The sequence below is a fragment of the Argiope bruennichi genome, chromosome 7, assembly GCF_947563725.1.
Source record: "Argiope bruennichi chromosome 7, qqArgBrue1.1, whole genome shotgun sequence".
Lineage (NCBI taxonomy): Eukaryota > Metazoa > Arthropoda > Arachnida > Araneae > Araneidae > Argiope > Argiope bruennichi.
This window is the reverse complement of record NC_079157.1, coordinates 14,370,450-14,388,798: the sequence shown is the minus strand read 5'-3', so window position 1 is coordinate 14,388,798 and position 18,349 is coordinate 14,370,450. Positions and strand designations below refer to the sequence as shown.

General features: G+C 31.2%; 2 non-coding genes across 2 annotated transcripts; both read left to right on the top strand.

Moving 5' to 3' along the window:
* Positions 1-17,819: 17,819 nt before the first annotated feature.
* Positions 17,820-17,892, top strand: Trnaf-gaa (transfer RNA phenylalanine (anticodon GAA)). The gene has a single exon. It is a non-coding gene; the product is annotated as a tRNA-Phe (tRNA).
* A 309-nt stretch (positions 17,893-18,201) lies between these two features.
* On the top strand, positions 18,202-18,274 carry Trnaf-gaa (transfer RNA phenylalanine (anticodon GAA)). Its single transcript has one exon. It is a non-coding gene; the product is annotated as a tRNA-Phe (tRNA).
* The last annotated feature ends 75 nt before the right edge of the window (positions 18,275-18,349 follow it).

The window sequence follows — 18,349 nt, the reverse complement described above, 5'->3', positions numbered from 1 at the left end:
AACGCTATTTATAATTTTTGATCTATTAATTCCTTTCAAAGTTAAAATGAAATTTTTATTTTAAATTTTGTTTACTTTGAGGTTTTTCAATGCCGCTCATGGTGATTATTAGGATTTTTTTGGTGATTATGGCATACTGGAATTCTTATAAATCGATATTTTTTCTAGAGAACTCGATATTGAAAGATTCGAATATATTATTATTTTGATAAATACATTAAAAATATGTTATTAAGAAGTTATATATGAAATTAATTATTAATTTTATTTAATGGATTCAATATTTTTGAACTTTAAATTTGCAGCCTGTTTAGAATGAAACCAATTAATTCAGTTTTTGGAAAAAGAACTTATTTAAGAAAATATTTCTCGAAAGTATTATTAAAAGATAAAATTAATAGAAAATTTATTTTTTGTTAGAAATTGTTACGTATTGATATAAAGCTTAACAATCGAATAAATTTTTAATTAAAAACAAGGAAGTATTCATTTTCAAATTAAATCGATATAAGTTGATTACAAGCGTTTCTTTTATTTGTTTTTTTTTGCTTTCAATTTAATTTCTGTATCCTTTATTTTAGTTTAGAAAATTTTACATTTAGAATTCTATTTATTATTATTATTTTTTCAAACTAGAACTTTCCACTCTGATTATAAATAGTACCATTATTTATGCAGTGAATAGAAATAAAGAGACAATTCAATACCTTCTGGTAAAAGTTCTAATCGAGAGATCAAATAAATAGTCATCATTTATTTATGTCAAATCTCGTTTGTTCCGTAATTCAGCTTTCTTTGTTGGTCGTTGAAGACATTTATAACATTAATCGGATTTATACACTTCATTTGGACAGCGTCAAAAAAAAAAATCTGTCTACCGTATTATAGTTTGCCTCGGAATGTAAACAAAGAGACACAGGAAAGTTTTCACATCAGTTAAATTAATTTTTGCTGTAGCCAGAAAAATTTTCTTACTATTCGCCTTAAGGCAGGGAAACAGAAAACTATTCAAATATTGCTTTCGTGTATTTTATTCCCTTTATGGTATTATTACATATTTTATATGATAAAAAAAGAACATTTGTATGTATAAATCAGAATAATTCTTGTGTTTTTGAACTTTTTGAATATTTTCTATCACAATATAGTCTATAATTTTTTTTTTAATTCGGAGTCTCTTTAAAAGTTATAATAATTTTTAATCTCATTTCGGAGCTGCTTTTATGAGATTAATACTATAGCTTTTATATAGTATTAATCTGATAAAAGAAGTATTTGTCGTCGGCGATATAAAGAAATTTCTTGGACTTTTATCTCATATTAGAAGATTTATTTCAGTTGCCATGTATTCATTTGCCATAATTTAATTTCTATATCCTTTATTTTCGTTTAGAAAAAATCTTACACAGTTAGAATTCTTTTTTTCTTTCTTTTTTTTTTTTTGCAAATTAGAAACTTTTACTCTGATTATAACTGGGACTATTCTTAATGTAGAAAATAGAAATAAAAAGACAATTCCAATAGCTTCTGGTGAAAGTTCTAATTGAGAGACCAAATAAATAAAAATGATTTCCCCTTCTCCATTTACTACATCAAAGCTCGTTTGTTCCGTGATTCAGTTGTCTTTGTTGGTCGTCGAAGACATATATAACACTAAGCGGATTTATAAATTTCATTTGGGCAGTGGCAAAGAAAAAAAAATCTGTTTATCTCATTATAGTTTGCCTCGGAATACCTAAAATGTAAACAGAGATACTGGAAATTGTTCGAATAAATTAAATTAATTTTTGTTGTAGCTAAAGTAATTTTTTTTACTATTCGTCCCAGTTCCCTTAAGTCAGGGAAACAGAAAACTATTCAAATATTGTTTTCGTGTATTTTATACCTTTTATAGTATCATACATATTTTCTATGGTCAAAAACAGCAACTTTTGTGTAGTTTAAAGCAGAATAATCGTTCGTCTAAGACTGTCTGTTTTAATAATACACAATATAATTATTTATTTTCAATATATAATTCAAGATAATTTTTTAAATCATGGAAATCTATGGAAATTGGAAAGCTTTTAATTTGAATTCATTGGTAATTCTTGTGTTTTTGAGCTTTTTGAATATTTTTCGATCAAAATATAATAATTTTATGAAAGTCTATGTAAAGTATAATTAATTATTGTAAATTATTTTAAATTATGTTAATTATTATAAAATTATAATAATTAAAAATTATCATAACTTAATTATTATAAAAGTTATAATAATTTTTTTTAATTCGGAATCTTTTTAAAAGTTATAACAATTTTTATTCTCATTTCGGAGTTGCTTTTATGAGATTAATACTATATCTTGTGTCCTTAGCGATATAAAGGAATTTCTTGGACTTAAGAAAGATTTATTTCCGTTACCATATATCTAATCAGAAAAACAATTGATTATTTCAAATTAAAAAAAAATATTTGGCTGTATTAATTTGAAAGTGTTTATTCTGAAATATTATATAATCGTTGTGTTCAAAATGTAATATTATGCTTGATAATTTTGATTACTTTCTTATTTATGATAAAGTCGAAAAAGCATGGATGGCAGTTATAAAAGGTTCAACTAAATTCTAAAACTGGAATGACAATTAATAACGTATTTTAAAGTTTACACAAAGAATTTTGAGATTTTTTTGATATTCTTTGTGGTATTATAGCTGGTGTCTAGTGATTTTTAAAATCTCGTGTTTTTACGATTTTTGTTTAGACCACCACAGTTTTGATAATTTAATATTTCTTTAATTACATTGATGAATTATTTTATATTTATTATTTTTTATATATATTCAATAAACCATAAAAACTAAATCGATGTCATCATTTTTTATTCTATCGTATATGAAGAATTTAAAGAGAAAGTATTGCAATTCTTGATGAATCTCCAGGTCTCAGATTCCGGAAAAGTCATTTTTGGTATTATGTTTATTTGACTGAGGACATGATAAGCCAAAATTCGCCTTGAGCTAGAGGGATGAAATTTGGTGAATGAACTTAACCAAATTTTTAGATTTCCATCAAATTTGAACAAGATCCACTTAGAAGAAGCCTTTTTGCCCAACTATCCGTTAATCCGGTGAGGGCCGTGGTGGAATGATGAAAAGGTCTCGGTTTCGGAAATGGAGGGTTTCAAGTTCGAGACCCGATTCCATCGAAGAACCATCGTGTAGGCGGATCTAGTTCATCTCTAAATTCATCGGGGCCAAACCTACTTCCGCTGGTGTGGTGTGGAAGTTTGGAGAGGCGGTACCAGCTCAGTATCCTCCTCGTCATCTGATTGCGTTTTAAAATTACGAGGTCTGTACCAAAATAGCCCTACTGTTGCTTTTAAACAGGGCATTGATGGCGTCCTTGCATAGGGGTAGCGCATCTTCCCCGTGATCTGGGCGTCCCGGGTTCGAATCTCGGTTCGGGCATGGTTGTTCATCTTTATTCTATCTGTGAGGTGTGTGAATGTGCCCCTCCCCATGTAAAAAGGGATTGTGCAGGCGAATGTGTGAGTTTCATCTTCATATGAGCTAGAAGTCAGACTTTTGCCCGCGAGTGCTCAGGGGTCTTTACCCTCAGAAGCTACTGCACCCCTTTTCCGTGGTAACGCGGATACGACATCATCACCAAACGGGACATTAATATACCTAAACTAGACTTAACCCAATATCTTGGGGTCATAAATTACTCAACAGAGTTATCTGCTAAACTGTCTTCCTTCCAAAAGTTTATTTGTCGAAAAGCAATATTACAAATTCATAACAATATTCTTCAAATAATTTTTCTGTAGTTTAATTTTGAAAAACAGGGACGAGATTTAAAAAAAAAAAAATTTTTTTTTTTTGATATTTAAGTCAGAAATATATGAATTTAAGGGGTGATTTTGAATTTACTCTATTTCCCTGCTGTATTAGTCAAAATAATCGTGAATTTAAGTTCTTAAGAGATTAAAATTATGAAATTATTAAAATGATTATTTAATAAAAGGGTAACAGTTTTCATGAATTTCATCCTCACAGGAATCTATCATTTGTTTCATTAACATAAAATTATCTAAGAAATAAAAATAAATTTACACAAGTTTACATTATTTCAATGACATGAAACTGCGAAATGCTAAACTACTTTGATAAAAATCTAATAATTTTATAATATCTAAAATTTTTCTTGTTTATGCCCGGCTGAATTCCAATCTTTTTCTTAGGGGAATTTTTGACATTACGAAAGAACCGTGAAGGCTACTGTCAAAAATATTTTTTTGATAAGAATTAAAAACTTACTGCATGACTTTGGGAAATTGATATTCTGGTATAGCAGAAAAAATGGCAACTAAGATATTTTTGAAAAACAGTTGATTCTGCACATCAGTGGCAGAGATTAAGTTTTAGTATTTCTTTTGCGTGTAAGTCACAAAAGAAAAATATTTGCTCAAGACGAATTTTTTAAAAAAATTAAAATTTACTTTCAGGAATTCTTTTTTAAGAATACCAGAAAAAAAATCAAAATGCCTGGAACAGATGGATGGGGAGGGGGGGGGGGTTTGTAATAGTAAAGAACTCATGCGGAAGGAAAGTTATGTCACGGAAACGGAATTCCGTCTGTTGTTTCGTTATATTTTCCGAGTCACGACTTCGGGCAGAAACACGTGATGCCAACTAATCAGAGAGAATTCCGTCGTGGTGAAATGAGGGGGCCAGCGGAATGTTGATGTGAAACATTTCTTTCTTTTTTGGGGTGCGCGAAACGAAAAGAAAATTTCCCGTGTTTGTCATTTTGAACTCATTTTACGAAATCAAGTCATTTTTTGGAAACTTGCTGTAGACAGTAAAATAAATTAAATTTTGCTCGGTTAGTTTGTTTTCTATTGTAAATTTCATTTCCAGGTTTCCCATTTTGTTCTTATTTAAATTGCATGGTTATTTTGTTGAATCTAGAAAATGTTTTTTTTTTTTTCTTCTCAGTAAAAGGGAAACGTTTTTTTTTTAAATAGAATTACCCAACTTTATTACTTACTTTTACTTTTTTTAACTTTTTGTCACGAAAAACATTACGTGTTTTGATAAAAAGCTATATGATTCTTTTTTGTTTATGAATTTAACGATATAATTTAATTTTTTAATATTTAGAAGTTTTCCATTTTTACTATTCATTAATTTATTGTGAACATATAAAAATACTGTTTAAATTGGTGTTTATTGCTATTATTAAAGTATTAATTTACTATTCAATTCTTCATTTACTTCACTTATCTGTTTTAAGGAAAGTTATGTCACGGAAACAGAATTCCGTCTGTTGTTTCGTTATATTTTCCGAGTCACGACTTCGGGCAGAAACACGTGATGCCAACTAATCAGTTGCAGAAAGTTATAATTTTTTTTTTATTTCAGAATATTTAATATATTTTTTTTTACATAGAAACGACAAAAGAAAAAAAAAAAGGAAGAAACTTTTATTACTTCTTTTCATTGGGATAAGTGAGGAGTGGGCTCAAGCAGTCGATTAAAAGTTCTATTTGAAAAGTCTACAAGAAATAAATTTGAAAAAATATAAATTCTATGAATACAATTATATATATATGGTGTATCTTTATCTAATTTAAATACTAAATAATTTTCTTATTTTTATCTTAATTTAGTCCTTTCAACTTTATTCTAAAATGTTCTCTTATTTCCTGATCTAATTCCAATTTTTCATTTATTGATTCTACACGCACGTTATGAAACTGCGAAGGGATAAAATCCCTAATGCTTACAACATTTTTTCTAAAGATACCTAAATTTCCCTTCCCTAAGTCTACGCATGTCTAAGAAATCCCTATCAAAATCTACAGCGGTGGAGAAAATTGTGGGCACATTTGAAAATTTTTATGTTTTCTAACTTTGTATACTTATAGAGAATGTAACATTTCACAAAATGCAAACTCTTACATATCATTTTAAAGAGAATTTAATGCTGATTTCAATACAAAAAGCAAAATTCAAATATTTGCAATTCAAAAAAAGTTGAGAGGCAATAATTATCGAGATACATTAGATGCTGATGATGACTGCAATGAGTTATCAGTACTTAGTAGGGTAGCCTTTATTTTCTACTACAGCTTCATACTGATGTTTCTTGTGCTGAAGAGAGTTTTAAGCTCTTCCTTAATTATTGCATGATGCCAGGAAACAATTATAGTTATTGCATGATGCCAGGAAACAATTATAGTTATTGCATGATGCCAGGAAACAATTATAGTTATTGCATCATGTCAGGAAACAATTATAGTTATTGCATGATGCCAGGAAACAATTATAGTTATTGCATGATGCCAGGAAACAATTATAGTCTCAATTAATTCTCTCTTATTTGATGAACGCTTCATATGTACAAGAGATTTCAAACGGTGCAATAAGTTATCAATAGTTTTGAGGTCAGAATTGTTTCCTGGCCATGATTACAATTCAATGTTCTTTGTTCTAAACCACGCTTTCGATATTTTTGCTGTGTGACAAGGAGCAGAATCCTGCTGAAAAATAACTGATCTATTGTTGGAAAAGAGATCATTAATGGAAGGTGCAAGTTTTGGCTCTAGAATAGTGTTAGTGAGTTTTCTAGCATTTAATGTCCCATCAATAACATGAAGGAGACCAATGCCCTCTGCTGATATGCATGAACAAATTATAACACTAAATGAGTTCTTCATAGTTGCCTGAATGCAGTCAGTATATAACTCTTCGCCTATTCTATGTTTTACATATTTTCGCCATGACTGCCGATTAATAATATCTTTGTTTCATCATTCCAAATAACTTGTGACCATAAGGAAGCCGCTTAAATAAGGAAAGAATAAGAAAAAATAAGGATGCCGCTTTTAGCAGTATATATTGTAAAACTTTTTTTAGGATATTACAACGCTTATATTGCTTATTTTCTGCATATACAAAAAGATGGGAAATTCTACAAAAGCATTTAAACATTACTCTTAAACCATTATGTGACACTCGTTGGGAAGCCAAAATAGATTCGGTTAAAGCTGTGTATACATAGTTTAAACAAACTTGTAATGCCCTCGAAGAATTTATTGATGTAAGTAACGATAATACAGCGGTATCCAAAGCTAAAAGTTTATTAGGTGCAATACAAGAAATGCCATTTATTTTATGTTTAATAGTATGGTTTGCAATATTGTCCAAAATTGATACTATCAATAAACTATCTCAAACAAAAACAATTGTTCTTGACTCGTCTTTCAATTCAAACAATAAAATTAAAACTGAAATCAAAAATATAAGAACAAAATTTAACACATTTTTAGGCGAAACAAAATTGCTAGCACATAATTTGAATATTTCAGAAAAATTTTCCTGTAAAACAAATTCGAAAAAGTGAAAGATTATATTCCGAATTAGCAGAAGACGAAGTTATAAAAAAACCGGTAGATGGGATTTATGTGTTATTTTTTTAATACTTGAATTGATACTGTTATTGTAAAAATAGAAGATAATTTTAAAAGTATACCAAATATTATTTCTGATTTCAAATTAGTCATTGATGTAAAATTTTTAGAAAAACATGAATTAGAGAAATGTTCCAAAAACTTTGTAAAGTTTTATAACACAGATGTAGATGAAAATCTAATCCTGGAAGTTTGTTTGCTCCGGGAATGAAAGAGATTTGAATTTGAATGAAAGAGATGTAAATAACGCACAAGACATATTGCATTGCATACTAAATAATAATTATAATGAGTTATTTCTAAATGTATTAACTGTTTTAAAACTTTTCTTTACGTTGCCAGTTATTATAGCAAATGCTGAGCGCTCTTTCAGTAAATTAAAATTTATAAAAAATTATCTTCAGTCAAGCATGTATTCAGAATGCAAGTGCACTTTCTATACTAAGCATCGAAAAAGAAATTGCAAAAAGTTGTAATTTTTCTGAAGTAATTGATTATTATCTTAGTAGAAACCAAATCACGCATTAAATAAACATACATTTATAATATGTGTTCGTGTTTGTATATATATATTTTTTTACTTCACAAAAAATTAGGGCCCCAAATGGTTCTTGCACCCGGGCCTCTTCATAGAGAAGGCCGGCTCTGTTCATAATGAATTGTTTTTAGGGTCACATAAGTTGTTTATTAATTTTATTTTACTAATCCCTTGACTTAATTGGAGAGATAATTTTATTTTAAATTTAGTATAGCTTGTTATTTTCATCTTACGTAAATGGAAATCTTGTAGTGCGAAAATAAGTACAGTGACTGGTCGCTTATCAAAATATCAGTAATGAAGATGCAAAAATTTTGGAATTTTCTTTTGGAAACGATGAAAAATTTACAGTATGAATTTTTGTATGTTAGAATTTCTGCAAATTGAATTTTTTTTAGGAATCTTAGATTTTGACACGTGGAATTTCGAATGTATTATCATTCTGATGCGTAAATGAATTGAATTATGTTGTTAAAAATTATCCGTGAAATAATTGATTTATTTTAGAAGCCATTTAAATTTATTAAATGGCTTCATTTTTTTCATTTTTGGTGTTGCAGCGTGTATTGAATCAATCAATAAATTCAGCTACTGAAAAAAAAAATTATTTTAGAAAATAATTTTTGAAAATATTTTTTAAAAATCAGATTATTAGAATTTTTCTCGGTTAAAAGTTAATACACTTCTGCATTTATACAGAGAAAAATAATCGAATCATATTTTACTTGTAAGTTTGGAAGTATTCTTTTATCAAATGCATGTGATATAAGATGGTGATGTGCATTTTTTCAGTTTGTTTTTTCTCTTTCAATATAAATCTTCTATTCTTTATTTTTGGTTACAAAAAAAATTCTTTTAAACATGGAATTTTGTTCTTCTTTTACAAAGTAGAATTTATCTTTTATTTATTATGCAGACGACTCTTTATATAGAGAAACAGAAATATAAAAAGAATATCCAATAGTTTCTGACGAAAGTTCTAATTCAGCGACTAAATAAATAGAAAAGATTTTCCTCTCACCATTTATTTACGTCAAATCTCGTTTGCTGCGTGATTTAGAATTTCTCCTCTGGCTGTCAAAGTTATTTATTACATTATACTGATTAATGCATTTCATCTAGACAGTAGCGAAAAAATTCCGCCTACTATAGTATAGTTTCTCTCAGAATCTGCGAAATATAAATAAAGAGATAACGGAAATGTTTCGAATAAATTAAGTTTATTTTTGTTGTTTCTAAAACATTTTCTCCCTTTATCTATTTATGACTGTTGACAAAAATAAATTTTTTGGACATACGAAAACATCTGATATTTTATATACGTTATGTGATGAGATTAATAAGTTATTTAAAATGTATGAAAAAAATCTTTAAAAATGAAGTAAGAATATATTTACCGAAAAATACTAAGTTCCAAACGATTTTTTGACATTGAAACGTTGCCACTTAGAAAACAGAAAATCTTTCTCAGATAAGAGAAAAAGTTAAAGTGCGACAATAAATACATCATTGAGATCCAAACGATATATGTCAAGAAAATAGAAAATCATTGAAACACTGTTTTTGTATATTTTATTCCTTTCCATATACCGAAGATTTCAAATCGGAAAAAAAAAATATGTTCAGTTCTAAACATATTTTTTTTATTTTGTTTAAAGTAAAGTAAAAAATACATTTGTCTAAGATTTTTATGTTAGCAAAGATTGAATTTATTTATTTTTAATTTATTATTTGTATCGTAATTATGTTTGCCTACGAATGTTGAAAAACCGTATTTCCCTGATCCATTTTGCCGTGGCAATTAGCAAACTGCAACCCATTTAATTTGAATTCGATGGTTTTCTAGAGTCAAATTAAATTTTTTATGATATATTAAAATATTGACTACAATAAAATTAATTTGAAGTCAGAACTAAAAATTATGATATTTTTATTTTATGTCGAGCTGTTTTTATAAGTTTAATACAATTTCTTTTGCTTTTAGTGATCTAAAAGTATTTCTTAGAATTATAACTAACATTATGAGATTTATTTATATGCAATGTATATTTAAATCAAAAGTAAAAGTAACAAAGAATTTCACACTGTTTTTAAAGAAAAATATTTGAACTCTTGAATTCGAAAATGTTTATTTTGAAATGTTATACGAGCGTTGTGTTCAATATATCGTATTTTATTTTTCTATTCAATATGCTCATATATTTATGACAATTCTATTTTTAAAATTAAGGGAATCGATTAAGTTACAATTATTATTACGTTATTAAAAATAGGATGAAAACAAGGATTGTAGATGGAAAATATTTAAGTAAATTGGAATCGTAATCACATTAATGATGTGTTTTAAATTTTACACAGCGAATTTTTTTTTACAAGCCACCTTTGGCGACCAACCGGTTCACCAATATTAATGCTTGTTAAAATTTCCTATTAAATATTCTATGTAACTTATCTTTCAATAGATTATTCATCAAAATATTTTTAATCTTTGAATTTTGACTATCATGTTATTCACTAATACCATTACAAAGGCCTTAAACCATAATGCGTTATGTTTCTCTCCTATTTTCTGTCAGCTTTCATAAAATTTCTACTTTAAAATAAAGTGGAAATGATTAAACTGCCATTAATGTAAAAAAAAAATTTTACTGACAATAAGCATTTTTTTTAAATATGAGTACTTAAAACAGAATTGTTTAGTATTTCAATCTAGTGCATACTTTTCATAATTTATGTAATACTGGCCACCTTTGGGAAGAGTCGGCCTTCTCTATGAAGGAGGCTGGGTGAAGAAGTAATTTGGGGCTCTAATTTTTTGTGAAGTAAAAAAAAAAAAAAATACAAACACATATTATTAATGCATGTTTATTTAATGCGTGCTTTTGTATTTGCTAATACATCAATTACATCAGAAAAATTAATATTTTTTTGCAATTTTTTTTTATGCTTAATACAGCAAGTGCATTTAAGCTTTGTGCGCACTTGCTTGATTAAAAACAATTCTTTATTAATTTAAATTTGCTGAAAGAGCGCTTAGCATCTGCTATAATAACTGGCAACGTGAAGAAAAGTTTTAACACAGTTAATGCATTTAGAAATAACTCATTATAATTATTATTTAATATGCATTGCAATATGTCTTGTGAGTTATTTACATCTCTGTCATTCAAAATCAAATGCCGCAACAAACAAATTTCTTGGATTAGGTTTTCATCTACATCTGTGTTATGAAACTTTACATAGTTTTTGGAACATTTCTCTAATTTATATTTTTCTAAAGTTGTTATATCGGTGATAAATTTGAAATCAGAAATACTATTTGGTATACTTTAAAACACATCTTCTTTTTGTACAATTACAGTACCAATTACAGTGTTAAAAATAACATATAAATTCCTCTACCGGGTTTTTTTACAACTTCGGATCATAATTTTTTCCTTTCTCGAATTCGGTTTTCATAAAAATGTTCAAATTATGTTCCTTACATTAACATCTTCAATAGCTCTTAATCTCTCACTTGGAATAAATTTCAATTTTTCTGGGGTCTTTGTGGTTTCTAAGGGTTTTAAGATTGAAATCATGTATAAAGCTTAAAGGATAAATGTAGGAAGAAGGTATATAAATTATTTATACCATCATTTTTCAAAATATTAAGTTTTTTCATGTACAAAACAGATTCCTAATCAAAGATGAGTTTAACAGAAAATGAAAAAAGCTACAAACTACTAATTGTATTTAATACATTCCATATAATTAAATTTTAACAAAATGAATGATTGTATTTCACTTTCCAGGTTTTGAGCATCATTTGTGCCACTTGAAGCTTCAATTCAGTTTCTGGATACTTTTTATAGTAAGACACAGTAATTAAGGATTCGGTAAGACTTAAGATTAATGTCCAGTTACTCGCAAAACATGACAAAATAGTGATAAATTTCTGAAAACTCGTAAACAGTCAAACAAATAAGAATGGGTTGACGGTGCGCCCAGCCAGGACTCATAATAGTAAAAAAATATAGTTTATAGTTTATACATAATAGTTTAAATCTAGTTTTATAGTTTACCCTTATAATAGTTTAAAAACTCCATATTTTGACATATCAGCAGGTTTTAGATCTCCCAGAATCTTAGAAACTTTGTATATGAAATTTTGTATATGGTCTCTATTTCAGATTTTTAAATTTCTCTTAAATTTTGAATGAAGTGCATTCAGAGGAAATTTGTCAATTCGGTGGTCCGAAAGTAAATTTACACAATAGCAACAAAACGAAGAACGCTCAATATTTAATACTTGTTGTATAGATTTAACATCTGATGATGTCGCGTCCGCGTTACAACGGAAAGAACGGTCCAGTAGCTTCTGTAAACATCCGCCCTGAGCACCCGAAGGCAGAAGTCTGACTTCCAGCTCATATGAAGATGACACTCACACACTCGCTTGCACAACCGCTTTTTACATGGGGGGCCTTTTCACACACCTCACAGATTTTTTTTTATTAACTATATTATTAAAAAAAGACAATAAAATATACCACCGTTCACCGGGGGCCCCCACTTCTCCTTGAATACCTGCTGTCCTCGTATACCTGAAATAAACTATAGGTTTCCACACCTCACAGATAGAACACAAGGGGAAGAACAACCATGCCCGAACCAGGACTTGAACCCGGGACGCTCAGATCACGGGCAAGACGCGCTACCCCTTGTCCAGTATGCCGACGATTTTGCACCTAAAGTATTTCAAGTTTGGATTGACCGTCTGTTGATCTGTTCGTTCACAAGCGTGTAAACGTAGTAACAGCGACTTTATCTGATAATTGATCTTACCATTAAAATAGTTTGGTATGGTATTTTTGAGTTTCATTTGGTTGACAAATAAGAGTCCAAAATGCCTGTTCGGTTTTCTTCATTATTCTACGGAGCACTAAACGCTCATGTAAGAGATTTTGAAAATTGGTGATTCTTGAATTGATGTTCTTTTCTGCATTAGTATCGCGTAAATTTTATTTTTCAGCATATTTTTTGCGCGTTTCTTGTCTTTTTCTTTCACTTTTCTTTTACCTCCCACTTTCTTTGTTTAACTAATTACTACACTAATATGAGATGGCAATTTACCTGAAATACAGCACAGGGTAGAAACGTATTTCTTAACATATTAAGTAAAAAGGAAATTTGTTATCAAATTTTAATCAATTTCAATCTCGATCAATAGTATTCGTTTTAAATCCCTCATGAAAAATCTAGTTAATATTCGACAAAATATATAAATTAAAACCCACACAATTTAATGAAATATTAACTCCCTTCTTTGCCCGCCTCTAGTATTATATTCTTCATTTATTCCATTGTTAACCTAGTAATAATCATTAGTTTTATTTCGGTTGTTATTGGATGCAGAAGGTTTCAACAATCACTCTTATTATTGTTGTTAACAGAAATATTACTGTTTAATGTCAAACAAACGCACAAAATACAAACAATAGAATAGATGAAACAATGAATCCACCTTCTGCTGCTCTGTTAAGAATCATTTCTCTTTTTGCAACTGATCGTTGTGTGACTTTTTTTGCTGAGCTATGCTTGGTGTGTTTTTTGAAAGCTTCAATGAGGCTACGGCCATCATCATTGGATGGATTGTCTTATGGACGATCGGGGAACTGTTGAAATATTACATGTTCCCTCACTTACCCTCAATCGGAGATCTGTTTTTCGATCCCAATTTGGATCAAGATGTTGATACACCATCTGATCCACCTGCGACTAGAGTAGAATCCGTCCCAGTGGTTCGCTCCTACACGGTATTAAGGATTTGCCAGGCTTTAGAACTTCTAGCGAAACTGGCTGCATCTGCTACCCGGAAGTCTGATATCCCTGTTGTAGAATCCTATACGGTCTACAAGCTGTGTTCTGCTCTGGGTTTGCCTGCACAGATGACTCCTGTCGGAGTGCCAGTGGTAGAATCCTTTGCGATCTACCAGTTCTGCTTAGCCTTGGATATTCCAGTGTGATACCGGTCGCAGAAGGACGTAATTTAACATCAAAATTGTCGTCGGCTGCCCGATGCAGTTTTCTGATCAGAACTGTCTTTGGATGCAGCGATGGAGGGTGGGTGCGAGGGGAACAAAAGTAGCCCACCTCCATGTGGTGTTCCCTGGGCAATCATGCAGTTCTCTGGAACTGCATCGGCTAAGAGGCTACTCAAATATGAAACAAATAATAAACTTTTTATTTAGTTTGACAAAACTACACATCTTATTTTTGATTTTGCGTTTTAATGCCCAAAACTTCATTAAAAGCATCAAATTCAGAGCATGCAGAACGTTTATTTATGGTAGCAACAACTGCAATGTGTTTTAGATATACGTAAGAATTATATATTTTTTATCCTATAAAATGAAAAAAGAATTTAAAATATGTATTTGACAATGAATTGTTGTAGGACTTACTCATACAGAAAATCAGTAGCGTTGACAATCATAAATCTGATGGAGGAATCTTATAATAACTTGAATATGAAAAATTATAGTGACAAAAATTTACAAATTCATAATTCGTCGCCATATATTTATAGTCCGTTATGACAAAATGGATAAAGGGCTTATGGTCAGATCGGCCTTCTCTTCAAAGGGGCCTGGGTGCAAGAAATCATTAGGGGCCCAAATATTTTTTAAAGAAAAAAATACAAATCTGAAGATATATTATTACTGAATATTTATTTAATGCGGGAATTTTTTTTTGCTAATACATCAATTACTTCAGAAATATTACAATTCTTTTTCGATGCTTAATACAGCGAATGCATTTAAGCGTTCTGAACACATGCTTGACCGAATATAATACTTAATTTATAATACTTAATATTTTAATTTGCTGAAAGAACGATCAGCACTTGCAATAGTAGCTGGCAACGTAAAGAAAAGTTCTAACGCAGTTAATACATTTAGAAATAACTCATTATAATTATTATTTAGTATGCATTACAATATGTCTTGTGTGTTATTTACATCTCTGTCATTCAAAATCAAATCCCGTAACAAACAAATTTCTGGGATAAAGATTTCATCTACATGTGTGTTATAAAACTTTACAAAATTTTTGCAACATTTTTCTAATTTATGTTTTTCTAAAGTTGTTATATCGGTAATTAATTTAAAATCAGAAATAATATTTGATATACTTTTAAATCTATTTTCTAATTGTACAATAACAGTATCAATTAAAGTGTTAAAAAATAACATCTAAATTTCTCTACCTGGTGTTTTTATAAGTTCTGAACATAATCTATTCTTTTCTTCAATTCGTTTTTCAGGAAAATGTTAACATTATGTTCTAGCACTTTTGCTTTGTCGAAAAAGTGTTAAAGTTTGTTCTTAAATATTTAATTTCTGTCGTCGATGCCCATGAAAAGGAATTAAGCTTAATAAATAAATGCTCATTTAGCGGACTGAAATTCACTTTTAGATAACACTCAATAATTTGACGAGAGCCGATTGTGCACACAACTCTTCCCGCCTGCTCGCCACGCAACTCACTGTTTTACACAAAAACTCTTCTTTCATACAGATAGCGCGACTATAGTATGCGCAGATACATAGACAGAAGAACTAAAGGTCCCTGGTTCGTTCCCGAGTTTCGGCAACCGTAAGTGACCTAGGTATAGTAGTGGCCACGCGGCAGACCGGGGTTCGATTCTCCGCCGCGGGGTGTTCGATTTATCTATTAATTCTTTTATTTTTATTGAATAACACTAATAATTCTACATGCGCGGTTTTAATTCACTTTAGAAATCTTGACAAACCCCATTCACTGAGTAACACAATTCTTCTTTATATGTATCTTCTCTCGCAATTTTATGAACAAACAAAATCTAGCAGAATCTTTTCAGTTTTATTTTGGTAAAGTTGCTTTCCGACGACTCCAAGGCGTGCCGAAATAGCTCAGTTGGGAGAGCGTTGGACTGAAGATCTAATGGTACCTGGTTCGATCCCGGGTTTCGGCAAGCGTAAGTGTCCTCGGTAGTATAATGGTCAGTATCCACGCTTGTCACTCGGGGGACCGGGGTTCGAGTCCCCGCTGGGGAGTGTGTGATTTATCATTAATACTTTTACTTTTATTGGATAACACTAATAATTCTAAAAGTGCGGTTTTAATTCACATTAGAAATCTTGACAAACCCCATTCACTGAGTAACACAATTCTTCTTTATATGTGTCTTCTCTCGCAATTTTATGAACAAACAACATCTTGCAGATTCTTTTCAGAGTAATTTTGTTAACGTTGCTTTCCGACGACTCCAAGTCGTACAGAAATGGCTCAGTTGGTAGAGCGTTAGACTGAAGATTTAAAGGTACCTGGATCGATCCCGGATTTCGGCAAGCGTAAGTGTCCTCGGTAGAGTTGTTGTCAGTATCCCCGCCTATCACGATTGAGACCGGGGTTCGATACCCCGCCGGGGAGTGTGCGGTTTATCATTAATACTTTTACTTATATTTTTATTCGATAACACTAATAATTCTACATGTGCGGTTTTAATTCCCTTTAGAAATCTTGCCAAACCACATTAACTGAGTAACACAATTCTTCTTTAGATTTATTTTCTCTCACCATTTTATAAACAAACAACATCTTGCAGATTCTTTTCAGTTTCATTTTGGTAAAGTAGCTTTCCCACGACTCCTAGGCCTGCCGAAATAGCTCAGTTGGGAGAGCGTTAGACTGAAGATCTAAAGGTACATGATTCGATCGCGGATTTCGGCAAGCGTAAGTGTCCTCGGTAGTATAGTGGTCAGTATCCCCGCCTGTTACGCTGGAAACCGGGGGTCGATTCTCCTCCGGTCAGTGTGGGATTTATCATTAATCCTTTTATTTTTATTGGATAACAATAATAATTCTACATGTGCGGTATTAATTCACATTAGAAATCTTGACAAACCACATTCACTGAGAACACAATTCTTCTTTAGATGTATCTTCTCTCACAATTTTATGAACAAACAAAATTTTGCATATTCTTTTCAATTTCATTTTGGTAAAGTGGCTTTCCGATGACTCCAAGGCTTGACAAAATAGCTCAGTTGGTACAGTATAGACTGAAGATCTAAAGGTCCGTGGTTCGATCCCGGGTTTCGGCAAGCGTAAGTGTACTCGGTAGTATAAAGGTCATTATCCCCTGCCTGTCACGCGGGAGACAGGGGTTCGATTCACCGCCGTGGAATGTGCAATTTATCATTAATACTTTTAATCATATTTTAATTTTATAACACTAATAATTCTACATGTGCGGTTTCAATTCCCTTTAGAAATCCTGACAAACCCCATTCACTGAGTAACACAATTCTTCTTTATATGTGTCTTCTCTCGCCATTTTATGAACAAACAACATCTAGCAGAATCTTTTCAGTTCCATTTTGGTAAAGTTGCTTTTCGACGACGCCAAGGCGTACCGAAATAGCTCAGTTGGGAGAGCGTTAGACTGAATATCTAAAGGTCCCTGGTTCGATCCCGGGTTTCGGCAAGCGTAAGTGTCCTCGGTAGTATAATGGTCAGTATCCCCGCCTGTCACGCGGGACACCGGGGTTCGGTTCCTCGCCGGGGAGTGTGCGATTTATTGTTAATACTTTTACTAATATTTTTATGGCATAACACTAATAATTCTACATGTGACGTTTTAATTCACCTTAGAAATCTTGACAAACCCCATTCACTGAGTAACACAATTCTTCTATATAGGTATCTTCTCTCGCCATTTTATGAACAAACAACATCTAGCAAAATCTTTTTAGTTTTATTTTGGTGAAGTTGCTTTCCGATGACTGCAAGGCGTGCCGAAATAGCTCAGTTGGGAGAGCGTTAGATTGAAGATCTAAAGGTCCCTGGTTCGATCCCGGGTTTCGGCAAGCGTAAGTGTCCTCGGTAGTATAGTGGTCAGTATCCCCGCCTATCACGCTGGAGACCGGGGTTCGATTCCCCGCCCTGGAGTGTGCGATTTATTGTTAATACTTTTACTAATATTTTTATTGGATAACACTAATAATTCTACATGTGACGTTTTATTTCACCTTAGAAATCTTGACAAACCCCATTCACTGAGTAACACAATTCTTCTATATAGGTATCTTCTCTCGCCATTTTATGAACAAACAACATCTAGCAAAATCTTTTTAGTTTTATTTTGGTGAAGTTGCTTTCCGATGACTGCAAGGCGTGCCGAAATAGCTCAGTTGGGAGAGCGTTAGATTGAAGATCTAAAGGTCCCTGGTTCGATCCCGGGTTTCGGCAAGCGTAAGTGACCTCGGTAGTATAGTGGTCAGTATCCCTGCCTGTCACGCGGGAGAGCGGGGTTCGATTCCCCGC